Here is a 22,166-nt window from a genome sequence, read left to right as displayed (position 1 = left end):
TCCTCCTGACCATATCCCTTCCATTTAACCAAATATTGAAATCTCCGTCTGGAAATGCGAGAGTCCAAAATCTTCTCCACAACATACTCCAATTCACCCTCCACCAGCACAGGAGCAGGAGGCTCAACAGAAGGAACAACCGGTACCTCGTACCTCCGCAACAACGACCGATGGAAGACATTATGAATGGTGAAAGATGCTGGTAGGTCCAAACGAAAAGATACAGGATTAAGAATCTCCAAAATCTTATAAGTACCTATGAACCGAGGTTTAAACTTAGGAGAAGAGACCTTCATAGGGACAAAACGAAAAGATAACCACACCAAGTCTCCAACACGGAGATGATGACCCTCACGACGATGACGATTAGCAAACTGCTGAGTCTTCTCCTGAGACAACTTCAAATTGTCCACCACATGACTCCAAATCCGGTGCAGTCTATCCACCACAGTGTCCACTCCAGGACAATCCGAAGATTCCACCTGGCCAGATGAAAAACGAGGGTGAAACCCTGAATTGCAAAAGAAAGGAGAAACCAGAGTGGCAGAACTGGCCCGATTATTGAGGGCAAACTCTGCCAACGGCAAAAAGGCGACCCAATCATCCTGATCAGCAGACACAAAACACCTCAAATAAGTCTCCAAGGTCTGATTAGTTCGCTCCGTCTGGCCATTAGTCTGAGGATGGAACGCAGACGAAAAAGACAAATCAATGCCCATCCTGGCACAGAACGCTCGCCAGAACCTAGACACAAATTGAGATCCCCTATCAGAAACGATGTTTTCCGGGATACCATGTAAACGAACCACATTCTGAAAAAATAAAGGAACCAACTCCGATGAAGAAGGCAATTTGGGCAAGGGTACCAAATGAACCATCTTAGAAAAACGGTCACACACCACCCAAATGACGGACATTTTCTGAGAAACCGGGAGATCCGAGATAAAGTCCATAGAGATGTGCGTCCATGGCCTCTTCGGAATAGGCAAGGACAACAACAATCCACTAGCCCGAGAACAGCAAGGCTTGGCCCGAGCACAAACATCACAAGACTGTACAAAGGTACGCACATCCCGAGACAGGGAAGGCCACCAGAAGGACCTGGCCACCAAATCTCTGGTACCAAAAATTCCAGGGTGGCCTGCCAACACAGAAGAATGAACCTCTGAGATGACTCTACTGGTCCACTCATCTGGAACAAACAATCTCCCAGGCGGACAACGATCAGGCCTATCAGTCTGAAACTCCTGCAAAGCACGTCGCAAGTCTGGGGAGACAGCAGACAAAATCACTCCATCCTTAAGGATACCCGTAGGCTCAGAATCACCAGAGGAGTCAGGCTCAAAACTCCTAGAAAGAGCATCTGCCTTCACATTTTTCGAGCCCGGCAAGTATGAAACCACAAAATTAAACCGGGAGAAAAACAATGACCAGCGTGCCTGTCTAGGATTCAGACGCCTGGCAGACTCAAGGTAAATCAGATTCTTGTGATCAGTCAAGACCATCACCTGATGTCTAGCACCCTCGAGCCAATGACGCCACTCCTCAAATGCCCACTTCATAGCCAATAGCTCCCGATTACCGAAATCATAATTTCGCTCGGCGGGCGAAAATTTTCGAGAGAAGAATGCACATGGTCTCATCACTGAGCAATCAGGACTTCTCTGCGACAAAACCGCCCCCGCTCCAATCTCGGAAGCATCAACCTCAACTTGAAAAGGGAGTGAAACATCAGGCTGGCGCAACACAGGGGCAGAAGAAAAGCGGCGCTTAAGCTCCCGAAAGGCCTCCACAGCCGCAGAGGACCAATTGGCAACATCAGCACCCTTCTTAGTCAAATCAGTCAGAGGTTTAGCAACACTTGAAAACCCAGTTATAAATCGACGATAGAAATTAGCAAAGCCCAAGAACTTCTGAAGACTCTTCAGGGACGTAGGCTGCGTCCAATCACAAATAGCCCGAACCTTGACAGGATCCATCTCAACAGAAGAAGGGGAAAAAATATATCCCAAAAAGGAGATCTTCTGAACCCCAAAAATACACTTTGAACCCTTTACAAACAAAGAATTGGACCGCAAAACCTGAAAAACCTTCCTAACCTGTTGAACATGCGACTCCCAGTCATCCGAAAAAATCAAAATATCATCCAAATATACAATCATAAATTTATCCAGGTATTTACGGAAAATATCGTGCATAAAGGACTGAAAGACTGAAGGGGCATTAGAAAGACCAAAAGGCATTACCAAATACTCAAAATGGCCCTCGGGCGTATTAAATGCAGTTTTCCACTCATCTCCCTGCTTAATCCGCACCAAATTATACGCACCCCGAAGATCAACCTTAGAGAACCACTTTGCCCCTTTAATACGAGCAAACAAATCAGTCAATAGTGGCAAAGGATACTGATATTTGACTGTAATCTTATTCAACAGGCGATAATCAATACAGGGCCTCAGGGAGCCATCTTTTTTACCCACGAAAAAAAACCCTGCTCCTAAAGGGGATGAGGATGGACGGATATGTCCCTTTTCCAAGGACTCCTTAATATACTCTCGCATAGCAGCATGCTCAGGCACAGACAGATTGAACAAACGACCCTTGGGAAACTTGCTGCCAGGAATCAAGTCTATAGCACAATCACAATCCCTGTGAGGGGGAAGAGAACTAAGTTTAGGCTCCTCAAAAACATCACAATAATCAGACAAAAATTCCGGAATTTCAGAGGGAGTAGATGAAGCAATGGAAACCAAAGGTACTTCCCCATGAACCCCCTGACATCCCCAGCTTAACACAGACATTGTTTTCCAGTCAAGGACTGGATTATGAATTTGCAACCATGGCAATCCAAGCACTAAGACATCATGCAAGTTATGCAACACAAGGAAGCGAATCACCTCCCGATGGTCAGGAGTCATACTCATAGTCACTTGTGTCCAGAATTGTGGTTTATTCCTAGCCAAAGGTGTGGAGTCGATACCCTTCAGAGGGATAGGAACTTCCAAAGGCTCTAGGCTAAACCCACAGCGTCTGGCAAAGGACCAATCCATAAGACTCAAGGAAGCGCCAGAATCCACATAGGCATCCACAGTAATAGATGATAATGAACAGATCAAAGTTACAGACAAAATAAACTTAGACTGTAAGGTGCCAAATGCAAAAGGCTTATCAACCTTTTTTGTGCGTTTAGAGCATGCTGATATAACATGAGCAGAATCACCACAGTAGAAGCACAACCCATTTTTACGCCTATAATTCTGCCGTTCACTTCTGGACAGAATTCTATCACATTGCATAATCTCCGGTGCCTGCTCAGAAGACACCGCCAAATGGTGCACAGATTTGCGCTCCCGTAAATGCCGATCAATCTGAATAGCCATAGTCATGGACTCATTCAGACCTGTGGGCGTAGGAAACCCCACCATGACATCTTTAACGGCGTCAGAGAGGCCTTCTCTGAAATTCGCCACCAGGGCGCACTCATTCCACTGAGTAAGCACAGACCATTTTCGAAATTTTTGACAATATATTTCAGCTTCATCATGCCCTTGAGAGAGGGCTATCAAGGCCTTTTCAGCCTGAATCTCCAAATTAGGTTCCTCATAGAGCAACCCCAGTGCCAGAAAAAACGCATCCACACTGAGCAGCGCAGGGTCCCCTGGTGCCAATGCAAATGCCCAATTCTGGGGGTCACCCCGCAACAAGGAAATAACAATTTTAACCTGCTGAGCGGGGTCTCCAGCGGAGCGAGATCTCAGAGAAAGATACAATTTACAATTGTGCTTAAAAAGGAGCATGTATAACATAGTCTTGGATATTTTGAACCTTAGAAGCAAGAGTATTCAGGTTTGAAGCTAACCTCTGGATATCCATTTCTCAACAGCTGAGATCCGAGCCATTCAGGGGTGAAGAGGAGAGAAAAAAGCAGCAGATTGCAATTATGGCTAGACAGAACTTCTGAGTAAAAAAAAAAAAAAAAAGTGTCAGAACCTTCTTTTTTCTCTCTTTCTTCAGCCAATACTTTTAATACATTTGGGCCGGCAATACTGTCATGATTCCCAATGGCAGGGACTAAGGCAAAAAACGGACTAGCTCTCGGAAGATGGTATCTCAGGTAACCGCGATGCTGAACCTAACACGCAAATAAAAGTAGCCAGGGGGTGTGCCTACGTTTTATCCCTAGACACCTCGCGCCAGCCGGAGATCTAGCTACCCCTAGTAGAGGAATACACAGACCTGGCTTGCCTCCAGGGGAACCCCAAAAGTTATAGTAGCCCCCCACATATAATAACGGTTAGGTAAGAGGAAAACACAAACGCAGTATGAATATAGATTCAGCAAAGTGAGGCCCTCTGACTAGATAGCGGAAAATACAAAAGAGGACTTCGCGGTTACCTTAAAACCCTAACAGCCATCCTGAAATTACCTTAACTCCGTTATCAACTCATGACACCGGAGTAGTAATTTCAGATCACAAGAGCTTCCAGCAGCACGAGAAATATTAATGCATGCTGGACAAAACAAACACAAAAAATGCCAAAGATTCAACTTAGCTGAATTGCAGACTTAGAGCAGGTAGCAAGCAACAGAGGTGCTCTGGTAACATTGGTTGCCGGCACTAGAATGACTGAGAAGCCAGACTAAATAGGAAACTCCCACTCTCCAGATGGAAACAGGTGCACTGGAAACACAAGACCAAAGTCACCCAGTACCACCAGTAGCCACCAGAGGGAGCCCAAAAACAGAATTCACAACACTGCCCCATCTGTGTCCAGCATCTCTGCCCTCATCTGTGTCCAGCATCTCTGCCCCCTCTGTGTCCAGCATCTCTGTCCTCAGTGTCTCCAGCATTCTGCCCTCATCTGTGTCCAGCATCTCTGTCCCCAGTGTGTCCAGCATCTCTGCCCCATCTGTGTCCAGCATCTCTGCCCCATCTGTGTCCAGCATCTCTGCCCCCATCTGTGTCCAGCATCTCTGCCCCATCTGTGTCCAGCATCTCTGCCCCATCTGTGTCCAGCATCTCTGTCCCCAGTGTCTCCAGCATTCTGCCCTCATCTGTGTCCAGCATCTCTGTCCCCAGTGTCTCCAGCATCTCTGCCCTCATCTGTGTCCAGCATCTCTGCCCCATCTGTTTCCAGCATCTCTGCCCTCATCTGTGTCCAGCATCTCTGTCCCCAGTGTCTCCAGGTTTCTGCCCCATCTGTGTCCAGCATCTCTGCCCCATCTGTTTCCAGCATCTCTACACCATCTGTGCCCAGCATCTCTGCCCCATCTGTTTCCAGCATCTCTGCCCTTACCTGTGTCCAGCATCTCTGTCCCCAGTGTCTCCAGCATTCTGCCCCCAGTGTGTCCAGCATCTCTGCCCCATCTGTTTCCAGCATCTCTGCCCCATCTGTGTCCAGCATCTCTGCCCTCATCTGTGTCCAGCATCTCTGCCCCATCTGTGTCCAGCATCTCTGCCCCATCTGTGTCTAGCATCTCTGCCCACCCATCTGTGTCCAGCATCTCTGCCCCATCTGTGTCCAGCATCTCTGCCCCATCTGTGTCTAGCATCTCTGCCCTCATCTGTGTCCAGCATCTCTGCCCCATCTGTGTCCAGTATGTCTGACCTCATCTGTGTCCAGCATCTGTCTCGTGTCTCCAGCATTCTGCCCCATCTGTGTCCAGCATCCCTGCCCTCATCTGTGTCCAGCATCTCTGCCCCATCTGTGTCCGGTATCTCTGCCCCATCTGAGTCCAGCATCTCTGCCCCCATCTGTGTCCAGAATCTCTGCCCCATCTATGTCCAGCATCTCTCCCCTCATCTGTGTCCAGCATCTCTGCCCTCATCTGTGTCCAGCATCTCTGCCCCATCTGTGTCCAGCATCTGTTGTGAATTCTGCTCTTGGGTTCCCTCCGGTGGTTGTTGGTGGTAATGCAGTTATCCTTGGGTTGTAATTCTGCTCCGGTGTCCCTGCTTATTGCTTTCTCACTTGGTATTTAGGTGTGCAGGATCCATTAGTCCTTGCCAGTTGTCCATTGTTCTTGGAGGTTTCACATCTCTGTCTGGTTTCTCCTGCCCTGCTGCCCAAATCAGCAAAGATAAGTTCTGGTTTTTGTTTCTGCAGCCCACATGCTGTGGGCTTTACAGTTCAGTGCTTTTAAATGTTTTTTTCTTGTCCAGCTTAGTCTGTGTAAGGATTTATTAAGTCAAGTTGGATTCTCTGGAGATCAGATATACATTCCATGTCTTTAGTTAGATGTGGAGTTTTTGTATTTTCTGCTGTGGATATTTTCTAGTGTTTTAATACTGACCGCTTAGTGTTCTGTCCTATCCTTTTCTATTTAGCTAGTGTGGCCTCCTTTGCTACATCTGTTATGTTCTGGTGGCCTAGGAGCAGCATGAGATGTACTCTGGAGAAGGTGGTACCTGTACTGACTGCAGACCCTGAACTTAACACCGCAACTAGAAGTAGCCGTGGGATGTACCTAACACTCCCTAGACATCTCGACACAGCCGGAGGACTAAATACCCCTAGAGATAGAAAAGGGAAAACTATCTTGCCTCAGAGAAAATCCCCAAAGGATAGACAGCCCCCCACAAATATTGACTGTGAGAGGAGAATGAAATAACATACGCAGACTGAAATCAGGATTTAGCAAAGGAGGCCGCTCTAGCTAAATAGAAAAGGATAGGACAGAGTACTATGCGGTCAGTATTAAAACACTAGAAAATATCCACCACAGAAAATACAAAATCTCCACATCTAACTAAAGATATGGAGGGTATATCTGCATCTCCAGAGATACCAGCTTGGCTGAACAAATCCTTATATAGACCAAGCTGGACAAGACAAAAAATGGAAATGAACAGAACTATAAGGCCCACAGCATTTGGACTGCAAAAAACAAAGCCAGAACTTATCTTTGTTGAAATGAACAGCAAAGCAGGAGAGACCAGGCAGGGATGTGAATCCTCCAGGAACAATGGACAACTGGCACTGACTAAAGGGTCAAGCAACCTGACATATTAATGTGACGTGTTTATTCATTAGGAGGTCTTTTTGTTCTATTCATATCATGTGATATACATCAGGCGGACCTATATACATTATTATCATTTGTCCTTAAATAGTGTTGTGCACACCTCAAAAGATACATATTAAGTCCCATTACCCATAAGACAATATCTATGGGAAAAAGAAGGCCCAGGCACTAATATAACATAAAATAAATTTTAATGCAAAATATGAATAAAAAACAAACATCATGAATATTCAGCAGGAAATATTCTCCTAAAACCATGTGCGCTGAGAACACGCTTGCGTTCCAAGGGCGGAGTCCCGGAAGTCACTCTCTTCACATCGTGACGTCCAGGGATCCGCGCATGCGCTACGTTACGCCCATCACACAGACGTGCCTTACAGCTGATTCGGGTGTATATAAGAATAGACAGGTTGACTTTAGACACTCTCGCCCCCTATTTGAGGAAGCCAGTTAGGCGAAACGGCGCTGTCGGGGTCGCTGTGGAACACTCTAGTTGTTTGGACATTTATTTATGTAAGTTTTTACTTTATTTGGCACGATTCACTTTATTGTTATACGATGCACTTTAGCTTTAGATGCTGCCTTCATATCAGCATGCTACATGCTTTTTCGGGCTTCACATGAAGCTTAGTCCTTAGAGCCATTTTTTGCACATCTTTATTCACTATTGTATCATCATGCATATTTATTGTGGCAACTTTTTTTGCTTCTACACATAGGAAATGAGTTTCCATGTTGTTTTAGTGCATTTTTTGTATACATAGTTGATAGGACAACAATATTCTTGTAGCTTGCGGTGGTCACTTATCTTTTGTTGTGCTAGACAAGCACTTTTGATATTCCTTATAGTATTTTACTCATGAGGTCATAGGAAAATGGCTTTATGTCTCTTGTATATACCTCATTTGAGTATAATTCATGTTTTTAGTGCATTCATCTATTGTGAACTCATGTGTCATATTACTATGTTCATCCATGTCCTGCCTAGTAGTTGTTCTCAGCGCACATGGTTTTAGGAGAATATTTCCTGCTGAATATTCATGATGTTTGTTTTTTATTCATATTTTGCATTAAAATTTATTTTATGTTATATTAGTGCCTGGGCCTTCTTTTTCCCATAGATATTGTCTTATGGGTAATGGGACTTAATATGGACCTATATACATGTTCTATATCGACTGTGTATTATTATTTGTAGGATATTCACATCAGGGTGTCATGTACATTATTTGTACATTTTAATTGTTTTTATGTGTTTTTGCTGTAGTGCTCAATAAAACATTTGTTATTTTTCTACTTGGTTGGTTGTGCGTGCCTATTTCATAGTCCAATCTGTTTTCTTGGTTTTTGGCTCTAAAGGGTCAAGCAAGACTAAATAGCCCAGTCAGAATTGCAATAAGTGGACACACCTAATGAATGCTGCGATCCACCGGAGGGAGCCAAGGAGCAGAATTCACAACAGAACCCCCCCTTGAGGAGGGGTCACCGAACCCTCACCAGAGCCCCCAGGCTGATCAAGACGAGCCAAATGAAAGGCACCAACCAAATCGTCAGCATGAACATCGGAGGCAAAAACCCAAGAATTATCCTCCTGGCCATAACCCTTCCATTTGAAAAGATACTGAAGCTTCCGCCTCGAAAAACGAGAATCCAAAATCTTCTCAACCACATACTCCAACTCCCCATCAATCAACACCGGGGCAGGAGGATCAACAGAGGAAACAACGGGCACCACATATTTCCGCAACAAAGATCTATGAAAAACATTATGGATGGAAAAAGAGGCTGGAAGGGCCAAACAAAAAGACACTGGATTGATAATCTCAGAAATCCTATAAGGACCAATAACCCGAGGCTTGAACTTAGGGGAAGAAACCTTCATAGGAACATGACGGGAAGACAACCAGACCAAATCCCCAACCTGAAGCCACGAACCAACACACCGACGACGGTTAGCAAAACGCTGAGCCTCCTCCTGAGACAACACCAAATTGTCCACAACATGAGCCCAAATTTGCTGCAACCTGTCAACCACAGAGTCCACCCCAGGACAATCAGAAGCCTCAACCTGCCCTGAAGAAAAACTTGGATGAAAACCAGAATTACAAAAGAAGGGTGAAACCAAGGTAGCAGAACTAGCCCGATTATTAAGGGCAAACTCTGCCAATGGCACGAAAGCCACCCAATCATCCTGATCAGCAGACACAAAGCATCTCAAATAAGTTTCCAAAGTCTGATTAGTTCGCTCGGTTTGGCCATTTGTCTGAGGATGAAATGCGGAAGAAAAAGACAAATCAATGCCCAGCCTAGCACAAAAGGCCCTCCAAAACCTAGAAACAAACTGGGAACCTCTATCGGACACAATATTCTCCGGAATGCCATGCAAACGAACCATATGCTGAAAAAACAACGGAACCAAATCAGAAGAGGAAGGCAATTTAGGCAAAGGTACCAAATGAACCATCTTAGAAAACCGGTCACAAACCACCCAGATAACAGACATCCTCTGGGAAACCGGAAGATCTGAAATAAAATCCATAGAAATATGCGTCCAAGGCCTCTCAGGGACCGGCAAAGGCAAAAGCAACCAACTAGCACGGGAACAGCAAGGCTTGGCCCGCGCACAAGTCCCACAGGACTGCACAAAAGAACGCACATCCTGTGACAAAGAAGGCCACCAAAAGGACCTACCAACCAAATCTCTGGTACCAAAAATCCCAGGATGGCCAGCCAACACAGAACAATGAACCTCAGAAATCACTTTACTAGTCCATCTGTCAGGAACAAACAGTTTCCCCACTGGACAGCGGTCAGGTTTATCAGCCTGAAATTCCTGAAGAACCCGTCGTAAATCAGGGGAGATGTGTTGTGAACTATATTTCTTGGCTCCCTCTTGTGGTCATTAGCGGTATGGCACTTGGATTGTCTTTCCCCAGGTTGGCACTCACCTGGTTCGTTTGGCCTTGGGTGTGCCTATTTAAACTTCCTGGATACTCTGTATTGTGCCTGGAATCGTTGTTATCAGACCATGTCTGTTTTCTCCTGTCTCCTGGTCTCCTGTTTTTGCAAGATAAGCTAAGTTCTGCTTTCTTATTTTTGTGTATTTGAATTCCTCTTATTTTGTTCCAGCTTGATAAAAATGTGATTCCTGATTTTGCTGGAAGCTCAAGGGGGCTGTTATTCTCCCCCCACATCGTTAGTCGGTGCGGGGGTTCTTGGATATTCAGCGTGGATGTTTTGTAGGGTTTTTTGCTGACCGCATAAGTCATCTTCCTATGTTCTGCTATTAGTCAGTGGGCCTCTCTTTGCTAAATCTAGTTCATTTCTTACGTTTGTTATTTCTTCTTACCTCACCGTTATTATTTGTTGGGGGCTTGTATTTTAACTTTGGGGTCTTTTCTCTTGAGGCAAGAGAGGTCTTATTTTCTCTGAAAGGGTTAGTCAGTTCTCCTGCTGGCACGAGACGTCTAGAATCAACGTAGGTACGTTCCCCGGCTGCTGCTAGTTGTTGTGCTAGGATCAGGTATACGGTCAGCCAAGTTACCACTTCCCTATGAGCTGGTTTTTTATGTTTGCAGACTTAGCTGGATCTCCTGAGATCCTCTACCATTAGGATCATAACAGTATTCCAGGCCAAAAGGTGTATTGCTGAAGCGGGATTATAAGAAAAGAAGTCTGAGTTTTTTTTTTGTTTCTTTTCTTCTTCCCCTTTTTCTCTGAATGGCTTGAAGCTCTGCTGCAGACATGAATGTTCAGACTCTGATTACTAGTGTGGATCAGCTTGCTGCACGTGTGCAGGGCATTCAAGATTTTGTTATTAGCAGTCCTATGTCAGAGCCTAAGATACCTATTCCTGAGTTGTTCTCTGGAGATCGATTTAAATTTGGGAATTTTAGGAATAATTGTAAATTGTTTCTATCTTTGAGACCTCATTCGTCTGGAGATTCAGCTCAGCAAGTTAAAATTGTTATCTCCTTCTTGCGTGGCGACCCTCAGGATTGGGCTTTCTCATTGGCGCCAGGAGATCCGGCATTGGCAAATATTGATGCGTTTTTTCTGGCGCTCGGATTGCTTTATGAGGAGCCCAATCTTGAAATACAGGCAGAAAAAGCATTGCTGGCTATCTCTCAGGGCCAGGATGAAGCTGAGGTGTACTGCCAAAAATTTCGGAAATGGTCCGTGCTTACTCAATGGAATGAGTGTGCTCTGGCCGCAAATTTCAGAAATGGCCTTTCTGAAGCCATTAAGAATGTGATGGTGGGTTTTCCCATTCCTACAAGTCTGAATGATTCTATGGCTCTGGCCATCCAGGTTGATCGGCGTTTGCGGGAGCGCAAGTCTGCTAATCCTCTGGCGGTGTTGTCAGAACGGACACCTGACTCCATGCAATGTGATAGAATCCTGACTAGAACCGAACGGCAAAATCATAGGCGTCAGAATGGGTTGTGTTTTTACTGTGGTGATTCTACACATGTTATCTCGGCATGCTCTAAACGTCCATCAAAGGTTGTTAGTCCTGTCGCCATTGGTAATTTGCAGCCTAAGTTCATCTTGTCTGTGACTTTGATTTTCTCATTGTCTTCCTACCCTGTTATGGCATTTGTGGATTCAGGTGCTGCCCTGAGTCTTATGGATTTATCGTTTGCCAAGCGCTGTGGTTTTGTCCTAGAGCCTTTAGAAAATCCTATTCCTCTTAGAGGAATTGATGCTACGCCATTGGCGGAGAATAAACCGCAGTATTGGACACAAGTGACCATGTGCATGTCTCCTGAACATCGGGAGGTGATTCGTTTTCTTGTTTTGCATAAAATGCAGGATTTGGTCGTTTTGGGTCTGCCATGGTTACAGACCCATAATCCAGTTTTGGATTGGAAGGCTATGTCTGTGTCAAGTTGGGGTTGTCAGGGAATTCATTGCGATTCCTCGTCGGTGTCTATTGCTTCTTCTACTCCTTCTGAAATCCCTGAGTATTTGTTGGACTATCAGGATGTATTTAGTGAGTCCAGGTCCAGTGCCCTTCCTCCTCATAGGGACTGTGACTGCGCTATAGATTTGATTCCTGGTAGTAAATTTCCTATCTGTACCTGAGCATGCCGCGATGCGTTCTTATATAAAGGAGTCTTTGGAGAAGGGACATATTCGTCCATCCTCTTCCCCTCTTGGTGCGGGATTTTTTTTTGTGGCCAAAAAAAGACGGGTCTTTGAGACCGTGTATAGACTATCGGCTTTTGAATAAAATCACTGTCAAATTTCAGTATCCTTTGCCACTGTTGTCGGACTTGTTTGCCCGGATTAAGGGTGCCAAGTGGTTCACCAAGATAGATCTTCGTGGTGCGTACAACCTTGTGCGCATTAAGCAGGGAGATGAATGGAAAACTGCGTTCAATACGCCCGAAGGTCATTTTGAGTACTTGGTGATGCCTTTTGGGCTTTCTAATGCCCCTTCAGTGTTTCAGTCCTTTATGCATGACATTTTCCGGAAGTATTTGGATAAATTTATGATTGTTTATCTGGATGATATTCTGGTTTTCTCTGATGATTGGGATTCTCATGTAAAGCAGGTCAGGATGGTGTTTCAGGTTTTGCGTGATAATGCTTTGTTTGTGAAGGGCTCAAAGTGTCTCTTTGGAGTGCAGAAGGTTTCCTTTTTGGGTTTCATTTTCGCCCCTTCTACTGTGGAGATGGACCCAGTCAAGGTCCGAGCTGTTATGACCCCAATGGCAGAGGGTCTCATAGGTTATAGCCAAGTCTGCAAACATAAAACCCAGCTCATAGGGCAGTGGTAACTGGGCTGACCGTATACCTGATCCTAGCACACAACTAGCAGCAGCCGGGGAACGTACCTACGTTGATTCTAGATGTCTCGCGCCAGCCGGAGAACTAACTAACCCTATCAGGGAAAAGATAGACCTTTCTTGCCTCCAGAGAAAATACCCCAAAAGGTTGGATACAAGCCCCCAACAAATAATAACAGTGAGGTAAGAAGAAAAGACAAACATAAGAATGAACTAGGTTTTAGCAAAGAGAGGCCCACTACCTAATAGCAGAATATAGGAAGATAACTTATACGGTCAGCAAAAACCCTATCAATAATTTCCACGCTGAGTATTCAAGAAACCCCGAGCCGTCTAACTGCACAGGGGGAGAATATCAGCCCCCTAGAGCTTCCAGCAAAAACAGGAATCACATTTAGTACAAGCTGGACAAAAAATAAGAGCAATGCAAATAACCAAAAAATAAGGAAGCAGGACTTAGCTTATTTTGCAAGAACCAGGACCAGCAGACAGGAGCAGACAGAAAGGAACTGATTACAACGATGCCAGGCACCAGACTGAGAATTCAGGAAGATAATATAGCAACACCCCTGGACTAATGACCCAGGTGGGTGCCAAACTGGGGAAAGACAATCCCAGAGTCATATCACTAGTGACCACAAGAGGGAGCCAAAAAAGTCTAATTCACAACAGTACCCCCCCTTTAAGGAGGGGTCACTGAACCCTCACCAAGACCACCAGGGCGATCAGGATGAGCAGCGTGAAAGGCACGAACTAAATCGGCCGCATGCACATCAGAGGCAACCACCCAGGAATTATCCTCCTGACCATAGCCCTTCCACTTGACCAGATACTGAAGCCTCCGCCTGGAGAGATGAGAATCCAAGATCTTCTCCACCACGTACTCCAACTCGCCCTCAACCAACACCGGAGCAGGAGGCTCAACAGAAGGAACCACAGGTACAACGTACCGCCGCAACAAAGACCTATGGAACACGTTGTGAATGGCAAACGACACCGGAAGATCCAAGCGAAAGGACACAGGATTAAGGATTTCCAATATCTTGTAAGGACCGATGAAGCGAGGCTTGAATTTAGGAGAGGAGACCTTCATAGGAACAAATCGAGAAGACAGCCATACCAAATCCCCAACACGAAGTCGGGGACCCACACTGCGGCGGCGGTTGGCAAAACGCTGAGCCTTCTCCTGTGACAACTTCAAGTTGTCCACCACATGATTCCAAATCTGCTGCAACCTATCCACCACAGAATCTACCCCAGCACAGTCAGAAGGCTCCACATGTCCCGAGGAAAAACGAGGATGGAAACCAGAGTTGCAGAAAAATGGCGAAACCAAAGTAGCGGAACTAGCCCGATTATTAAGGGCAAACTCAGCCAACGGCAAGAAGGTCACCCAATCATCCTGATCTGCAGAAACAAAACACCTCAAATAAGCCTCCAGAGTCTGATTAGTTCGCTCCGTTTGTCCATTAGTCTGAGGATGAAAGGCAGATGAAAATGACAAATCAATGCCCATCTTAGCACAAAAGGATCGCCAGAACCTGGACACAAACTGGGATCCTCTGTCCGACACGATATTCTCAGGAATGCCGTGCAAACGAACCACATTCTGAAAGAACAGAGGAACCAGATCGGAAGAGGAAGGCAACTTAGGCAAGGAAACCAAATGGACCATCTTGGAAAACCGATCACATACCACCCAGATGACAGACATACCCCGAGACACCGGACAATCTGAAATGAAATCCATAGAAATGTGAGTCCAAGGCCTCTTCGGGACAGGCAAGGGCAAGAGCAACCCGCTGGAACGAGAACAGCAAGGCTTAGCTCGAGCACAAGTCCCACAGGACTGCACAAATGACCGCACATCCCGTGACAAGGAAGGCCACCAAAAGGACCTAACCACCAAATCTCTGGTGCCAAAAATTCCCGGATGCCCTGCCAACACCGAGGAATGGACCTCGGAAATGACTCTGCTGGTCCATTTATCAGGAACAAAGAGTCTGTCAGGTGGACAAGCGTCAGGTCTACCAGCCTGAAATCTCTGCAACACACGTCGCAAATCAGGAGAAATAGCCGACAAGATCACTCCCTCTTTAAGAATACCAGCCGGCTCTGAGACTCCAGGAGAGTCAGGCACAAAGCTCCTAGAAAGGGCATCAGCCTTTACACTCTTAGAACCAGGTAGGTACGAGACCACAAAGTCAAAACGGGAGAAAAACAATGACCAACGGGCCTGTCTAGGATTCAGGCGTTTAGCAGACTCGAGATACATCAGATTTTTGTGATCGGTCAAGACCACCACACGATGCTTAGCACCCTCGAGCCAATGACGCCACTCCTCAAATGCCCACTTCATGGCCAACAACTCCCGATTCCCAACGTCATAGTTCCGCTCAGCAGGCGAAAACTTCCTAGAAAAAAAAGCACATGGTCTCATTACCGAGGAACCAGGGCCCCTTTGCGACAAAACAGCCCCCGCACCGATCTCAGAAGCATCCACTTCAACCTGAAAGGGAAGTGCGACATCAGGCTGACACAGAACAGGCGCCGAAGTAAACCGACGCTTCAGCTCCTGGAAGGCTTCCATGGCTGCAGGAGCCCAGTTAGCAACATCAGAACCTTTCTTGGTCATATCCGTCAACGGTTTAACAACGCTAGAGAAGTTAGCGATAAAACGACGGTAGAAGTTAGCAAAACCCAAGAACTTCTGTAGACTCTTAACCGACGTAGGTTGAGTCCAATCATGAATAGCTCGGACCTTGACTGGGTCCATCTCCACAGCAGAAGGGGAAAAAATAAAACCCAAAAAGGGAACCTTCTGCACTCCAAAGAGACACTTTGAGCCCTTCACAAACAAAGCATTCTCACGCAAAACCTGAAACACCATCCTGACCTGCTTAACATGAGAGTCCCAATCATCCGAAAAAAACAGAATATCATCCAGATAAACAATCATAAATTTATCCAGATACTTCCGGAAGATGTCATGCATAAAGGACTGAAACACTGAAGGGGCATTAGAGAGCCCAAAAGGCATCACCAAGTACTCAAGATGACCTTCGGGCGTATTAAATGCAGTTTTCCATTCATCTCCCTGCTTAATGCGCACAAGGTTGTACGCACCACGAAGATCAATCTTGGTGAACCACTTGGCACCCTTAATCCAGGCAAACAAGTCCGACAACAGAGGCAAAGGATACTGAAACTTAACAGTGATTTTATTCAGAAGTCGATAGTCTATACAAGGTCTCAAAGATCCGTCCTTTTTGGCCACAAAAAAGAATCCCGCACCAAGAGGGGAGGAGGACGGACGAATATGCCCCTTCTCCAGAGACTCCTTGATATAAGAACGCATTGCGGCATGCTCAGGTACAGACAGATTGAATAGCCTTCCCTTAGGAAATTTACTACCCGGAATCAACTCTATAGCGCAGTCACAGTCCCTATGAGGAGGAAGAGCACTGGAACTGGACTCATTGAATACATCCTGATAGTCAAATAAATACTCAGGAACTTCTGAAGGAGTAGAGGAGGCGATAGACATCGGCGGGGAATCACAATGAATTCCCTGACAACCCCAACTTGACACAGACATTGCCTTCCAATCCAAAACTGGATTGTGGGTTTGTAACCATGGCAGACCCAAAACGACTAAATCATGCATTTTATGCAAAACAAGAAAACGAATCACCTCCCGATGTTCAGGAGACATGCACATGTGTTGTGAATTCTGTTTGTGGGCTCCCTCTGGTGGCTACTGGTGGTGCTGGTTGACTTCTGTCTTTTGTCTCCAGTGCACATGTTCCCATCAGGAAATGGGAGTTTCCTATATAGTCTGGCTTCTCAGTCATTTACTTGCCGGCTATCAATGTAACCAGAGCCTCTCTGTTTCTTGCTACCTGCTCCTATGGTCTACTGATCAGCTAAGTTGGATCATTTGTATTTTTGGAACTAAGTTGGATCATTTGTATTTTTTGTATGTTTTTGTCCAGCCTACAGTTATGTGAATCCTAGTGGCTGGATGCTCTAGTGGGCTGAAATTACCACTCCGGTGCCATAAGTTGGCACATGAGTTTAAAGTAATTTCAGGATGGTATTTTGAAGGGTTTTCAGCTGACCGCGAAGTTTCCTTTTGTATCCTCTGCTATCTAGCTAGTGGGCCTCATTTTGCTGAATCTGTTTCATTACTACGTACGTGTTTTCCTCTTAACTCACCGTCATTATATGTTGGGGGCTACTATCTCTTTCGGGGACTTTCTCTGGAGGCGAGCCAGGTCTGTGTTTCCTCTACTAGGGGTAGCTGGATCTCCGGCTGGCGCGAGACATCTAGAGAACCCACAGGCACGTTCCCCGGCTGCTATTAGTTGTGTGTTAGGTTCAGCATCGCGGTCAGCTTAAGTTTCCATCACCCTAGAGCTTGTCCTGTTTATTCTTTTGATCCTGTATTCCCCTGCCATTGGGAATCATGACAGTATAGCCGGCCATATGTGTTAAATGTATTGGCTGAAGAAAGAGAGAAAAGAAGTTTCTGACACCTTTTTTTTTTTTTTTTTACTCTGAAGTCTGTCTAGCCATAATTGCAGTCTGCTGCTTTTCCCTCCTCTTAATCCCCGAATGGCTCAGATCTCAGCTGCTGAGAAATGGATATCCAGGTTTTAGCCTCAAATCTGAATAATCTCGCTTCTAAGGTTCAAAATATACAAGACTTTGTCATACATGCTCTGATGTCTGAACCTAAAATTCCTATACCAGAGTTTTTTTCTGGAGATAGATCTCGTTTTTTGAATTTTAAGCACAATTGTAAATTGTATCTTTCTCTGTGATCTCACTCCGCTGGAAGCCCCGCTCAGCAGGTTAAGATTGTTATTTCCTTGTTGCGGGGTGACCCCCAGAATTGGGCATTTGCATTGGCGCCAGGGGATCCTGCGCTGCTTAATGTGGATGCATTTTTTCTGGCGCTGGGGTTGCTCTATGAGGAACCTAATTTGGAGATTCAGGCTGAAAAAGCCTTGATAGCCCTCTCTCAAGGGCATGATGAAGCTGAAATATATTGTCAAAAATTTCGAAAATGGTCTGTGCTTACTCAGTGGAATGAGTGCGCCCTGGCGGCGAATTTCAGAGAGGGTCTCTCTGACGCCGTTAAAGATGTCATGGTGGGGTTTCCTGCGCCCACAGGTCTGAATGATTCCATGACAATGGCTATTCAGATTGACCGGCATTTACGGGAGCGCAAACCTGTGCACCATTTGGCGGTGTCTTCTCAGCAGGCACCGGAGAATATGCAATGTGATAGAATTCTGTCCAGAAGTGAACGGCAGAATTACAGGCGTAAAAATGGGTTGTGCTTCTATTGTGGTGATTCTGCTCATGTTATATCAGCATGCTCTAAACGCACAAAAAAGGCTGATAAGTTTTTTGCAGTTAGCACTTTGCAGTCTAAGTTCATTTTGTCTCTGACTTTGATTTGTTCGTTATCATCTATTACCGTGAATGCCTATGTGGACTCTGGCGCCGCCCTGAGTCTTATGGATTGGTCCTTTGCCAGGCGCTGTGGGTTTAGTCTAGAGCCTCTGGAAGTCCCCATCCCTTTGAAGGGTATTGACTCCACACCATTGGATAGGAATAAACCTCAGTACTGGACACAAGTGACTATGTGTATGACTCCAGACCATCAGGAGGTGATTGGATTCCTTGTGTTGCATAATTTGCATGATGTCTTAGTGCTTGGATTGCCATGGTTACAAACTCATAACCCAGTTCTTGACTGGAAAACAATGTCTGTGTTAAGCTGGGGATGTCAGGGGGCTCATGGGGAAGTACCTTTGGTTTCCATTGCTTCATCTACTCCCTCTGAGGTTCCGGCATTTTTGTCTGACTACTGTGATGTTTTTGAGGAGCCTAAACTTAGTTCGCTCCCTCCTCACAGGGATTGCGATTGTGCTATAGATTTGATTCCTGACAGCAAATTTCCTAAGGGTCGTTTGTTCAATTTGTCAGTGCCAGAGCATGCTGCTATGCGAGAGTATATTGATCAAAAAAGAGAGAAAAGGAGTTCTATACAAATTTAATTTATAAAATCAATATTTATTGTAAAGATATAAAATCTAGTATTTAATACAAAAAATACACATGAAAAACGAAAGGAGACCCTAGTACAAAGAACATCCTCATCACAGGCACATAACTGTATAGCGCACCATGGTGAAAAATAAATAAATATACCTATCTAACACATGGTAATGTGATACAATGCTGGTTCCTATATGGACAAGTGAAAGAACCAAGTACTATATATCAGGTGTCAAATTTCTTACCCATGGTGAAGTAGCAAATGCCTGGGACTTTGGAGACCCCCTAACGCGCGTTTCGCGTTGCTTTCTCAAAGAGGGAATAACCTAAATGCCCTAAAATCGGTGTTTATATAGTAGCGCCCATAGACCAGCGTCCCTGAAGTGCGCAGGCGCACCCATACCAGCTGAAAGTATTTTCCCAGTCCCCAGCGTTCACCGGGAGCGCACGTCAAGGGGAAATCCCCTGCTGACGTCACGGACATGCGCTCTCGGAAATAAGAAGCCGAAGACAAGGGAACTTCCTACCTGGCGTGGAGCGCATGCGCAGGTGAGCGGTCTGGCGTACAGAGAAGAATATACAAACTACAGCAGCCCAGGGTGAGATCCGCACATCTAGCACTAGAACTTCCTGCCTAGCGTGAAGCGCATGAGCAGGTGAGCGGTCTGGCGTACAGAAAAAAATATATATACAAACTACGGCAGCCCAGGGTAAAATCCGCACATCTAGCACCACATAAAGGCGGCCCACAAATAAATCCAAGTACAATTTGAGGAAAAAAAGAGAAGAAAGATCCAAAAGAACCAAATTTATACCGCATCAATACATGTGAGATAAAATATGTGCAGTGCTAATATATGGTAATAAATATAATATTAATATAATAAATATGATATAAATGTGCATACATGATAAAATAATAAATAAGAATGTAATAACAAGAAAAAACTGAGATCCGCACATCTAGCACCACATAGAGGCGGCCCACCAATAAATCCAAATACAATATGAGAAAACAAGAAAAGAAAAAAAGAAAAAAGATCCAGAAGGATCAAATTAATACCGTGTAAATACATATGAGATAAAATATGTGCAATACTAATATATAATAGTAAATATAATGTGAATGTGCACACATAATAAATTAAATGGTGTACAGTATTGTAATAACAAAAGAATCCAAAAAATACAAACAAATACACAAAATACATATATATGGTTCATCAAAAAAATGAACCCTCAATAAAGAAGTGTTCAACAAACAATTCTTCCAATGATGACTTGTCATCAAATATTGATGATGACACGGTTCAATGATCCTTTCTGATCCTTCTCCCGATTCCTCATGGATTGCTGACAGAGTAACCATAAAAGACCAAATTTAAAGGGCAATTTAAATCTAGGGATGTAAAAGGTAAAAAATATAAGTAAACAAAGAAAAAACACATAAATAAAATGTAATAACAGAATAATTTTGATATTCAGCACCTAGAGGAAAATACGCAGAGAAACAAGCCTCCTAAAGGAAAGGGACAAAGCTGATTGTTTCATTTAGTCCTACTGGCGACATAGAGTCTAGGGTCACTATCCATTTACATTCGACCTGCGCAAGCAGACGTTTAATGTTCCCCCCTCTATTGCCGCCATGAACCAAATCGATCCCAATGACCCGTAGGCCCGTGGGATCACACCCATGAAACTTGTGAAAATGTTTAGGGATAGTTTTTAGGACAGTAACATCCTCAGCCTTTCGTGCACCAATGATGTCCCTTACGTGCTCCCTCACACGTACACGGAGCTGACGTGACGTGAGCCCCACATATATTTTGGAACACGGACATGTGGCCAGATATATAACAAAAGTACTGTTACAGCGTATATGATGTCGAATCTGGAATCTCCTCCTCCCACACGACGACGTGAAATGAGTGCCCCTGATAAGATTCTTTTCCTTGCAGGCCAAGCAATCGCCGCAAATATGACAGCCCCATGTTGGACCTCTATTAGTTGGATTAAGAGGATTAGTTATTTTTGCCACATAATGGCTCTTAACCAACAAATCTTTAATGCTTTTACCTCGTTTGGCTGTAAAACTTGGTCTTTGGGGAATATTAGTTGCCAAGATAGAATCAGTGAGAAGGACAGGCCAATGTTTGTTAATTATCTCCTGCATACGTTTCCAATAGCAATTATGCGTGGAGACAAACCTAACATTGGTCTCTGATGTACTCCTCTTCTCTTTTTTATATAATAATTGATGTCTCTCTGTTTTCTTGGCTCTAATATACCCTTGTTTTATGCAGCGATTGCTATAGCCGCGGGCTTTGAATCTACCTTTAAGATCTTCAGATTGGGCCTCAAATTTATGTTCCGTGGAGCAGATCCGCCTCATCCTGAGGAACTGACCAACTGGGATGGCTTTGATAGTATGTGTGGTATGGGATGAGGACGCATGGAGCAGGGAGTTGACTGAAGTGGTTTTCCTGAAAACATCCGTATGTAGCGTCCCCATCCCATCCACCTCAATACAAATATCTAGAAAATCAATTCTTTGTTTGTGTGCCCTGTATGTCAACCTGATGTTATGAGGGTTGCAATTAAGTTGACCCATGAATTCCTTTATACCACTTTCGCTGCCCTGCCATATAAAAAAGATATCATCAATATACCTATGCCAACACTGCACCCGGTCCACAGAAGAGACCCCATCCTGATGGAATATGAATCTCTCCCATAGACCGAGAAACAGGTTGGCATAGGCTGGGGCACAAGCCGCCCCCATGGCAGTTCCGCGTTTTTGAAGGTAATGCCTATCCTTAAAAAGAAAGACATTATGAGTCAAAGCAAACCTCAACAGGGTCACAACAAGGTCACAAATCCGGCCATCCCAGTTGCTATTCTCCAGGAAGAAGCGGACCGCCTCCATTCCGTCGTCGTGTGAGATACAGGTATATAATGACTCGACATCTGCTGTTACAAGCCACATGTCCGGTTCCAAAACCATCCCCTCTATCTTAGTCAACATATCTGTGGTATCCCGAACATATGAAGGCAATGTCTCCACCATAGATTTAAAATATGCGAGAGTATATTAAGGAGTCCTTGGAAAAGGGACATATCCGTCCATCTTCATCCCCTCTAGGAGCAGGTTTTTTTTCGTGGGTAAAAAAGATGGTTCCCTGAGGCCTTGTATTGATTATCGGCTGTTGAATAAGATTACAGTCAAATATCAGTACCCTTTGCCACTGTTGACTGATTTATTTGCTCGTATTA

Source organism: Ranitomeya variabilis, chromosome 7, assembly GCF_051348905.1.
Source record: "Ranitomeya variabilis isolate aRanVar5 chromosome 7, aRanVar5.hap1, whole genome shotgun sequence".
NCBI classification, from domain to species: Eukaryota; Metazoa; Chordata; class Amphibia; order Anura; family Dendrobatidae; genus Ranitomeya; species Ranitomeya variabilis.
The sequence above is the reverse complement of the archived record's forward strand: the minus strand, read 5'-3'. Positions refer to the sequence as shown.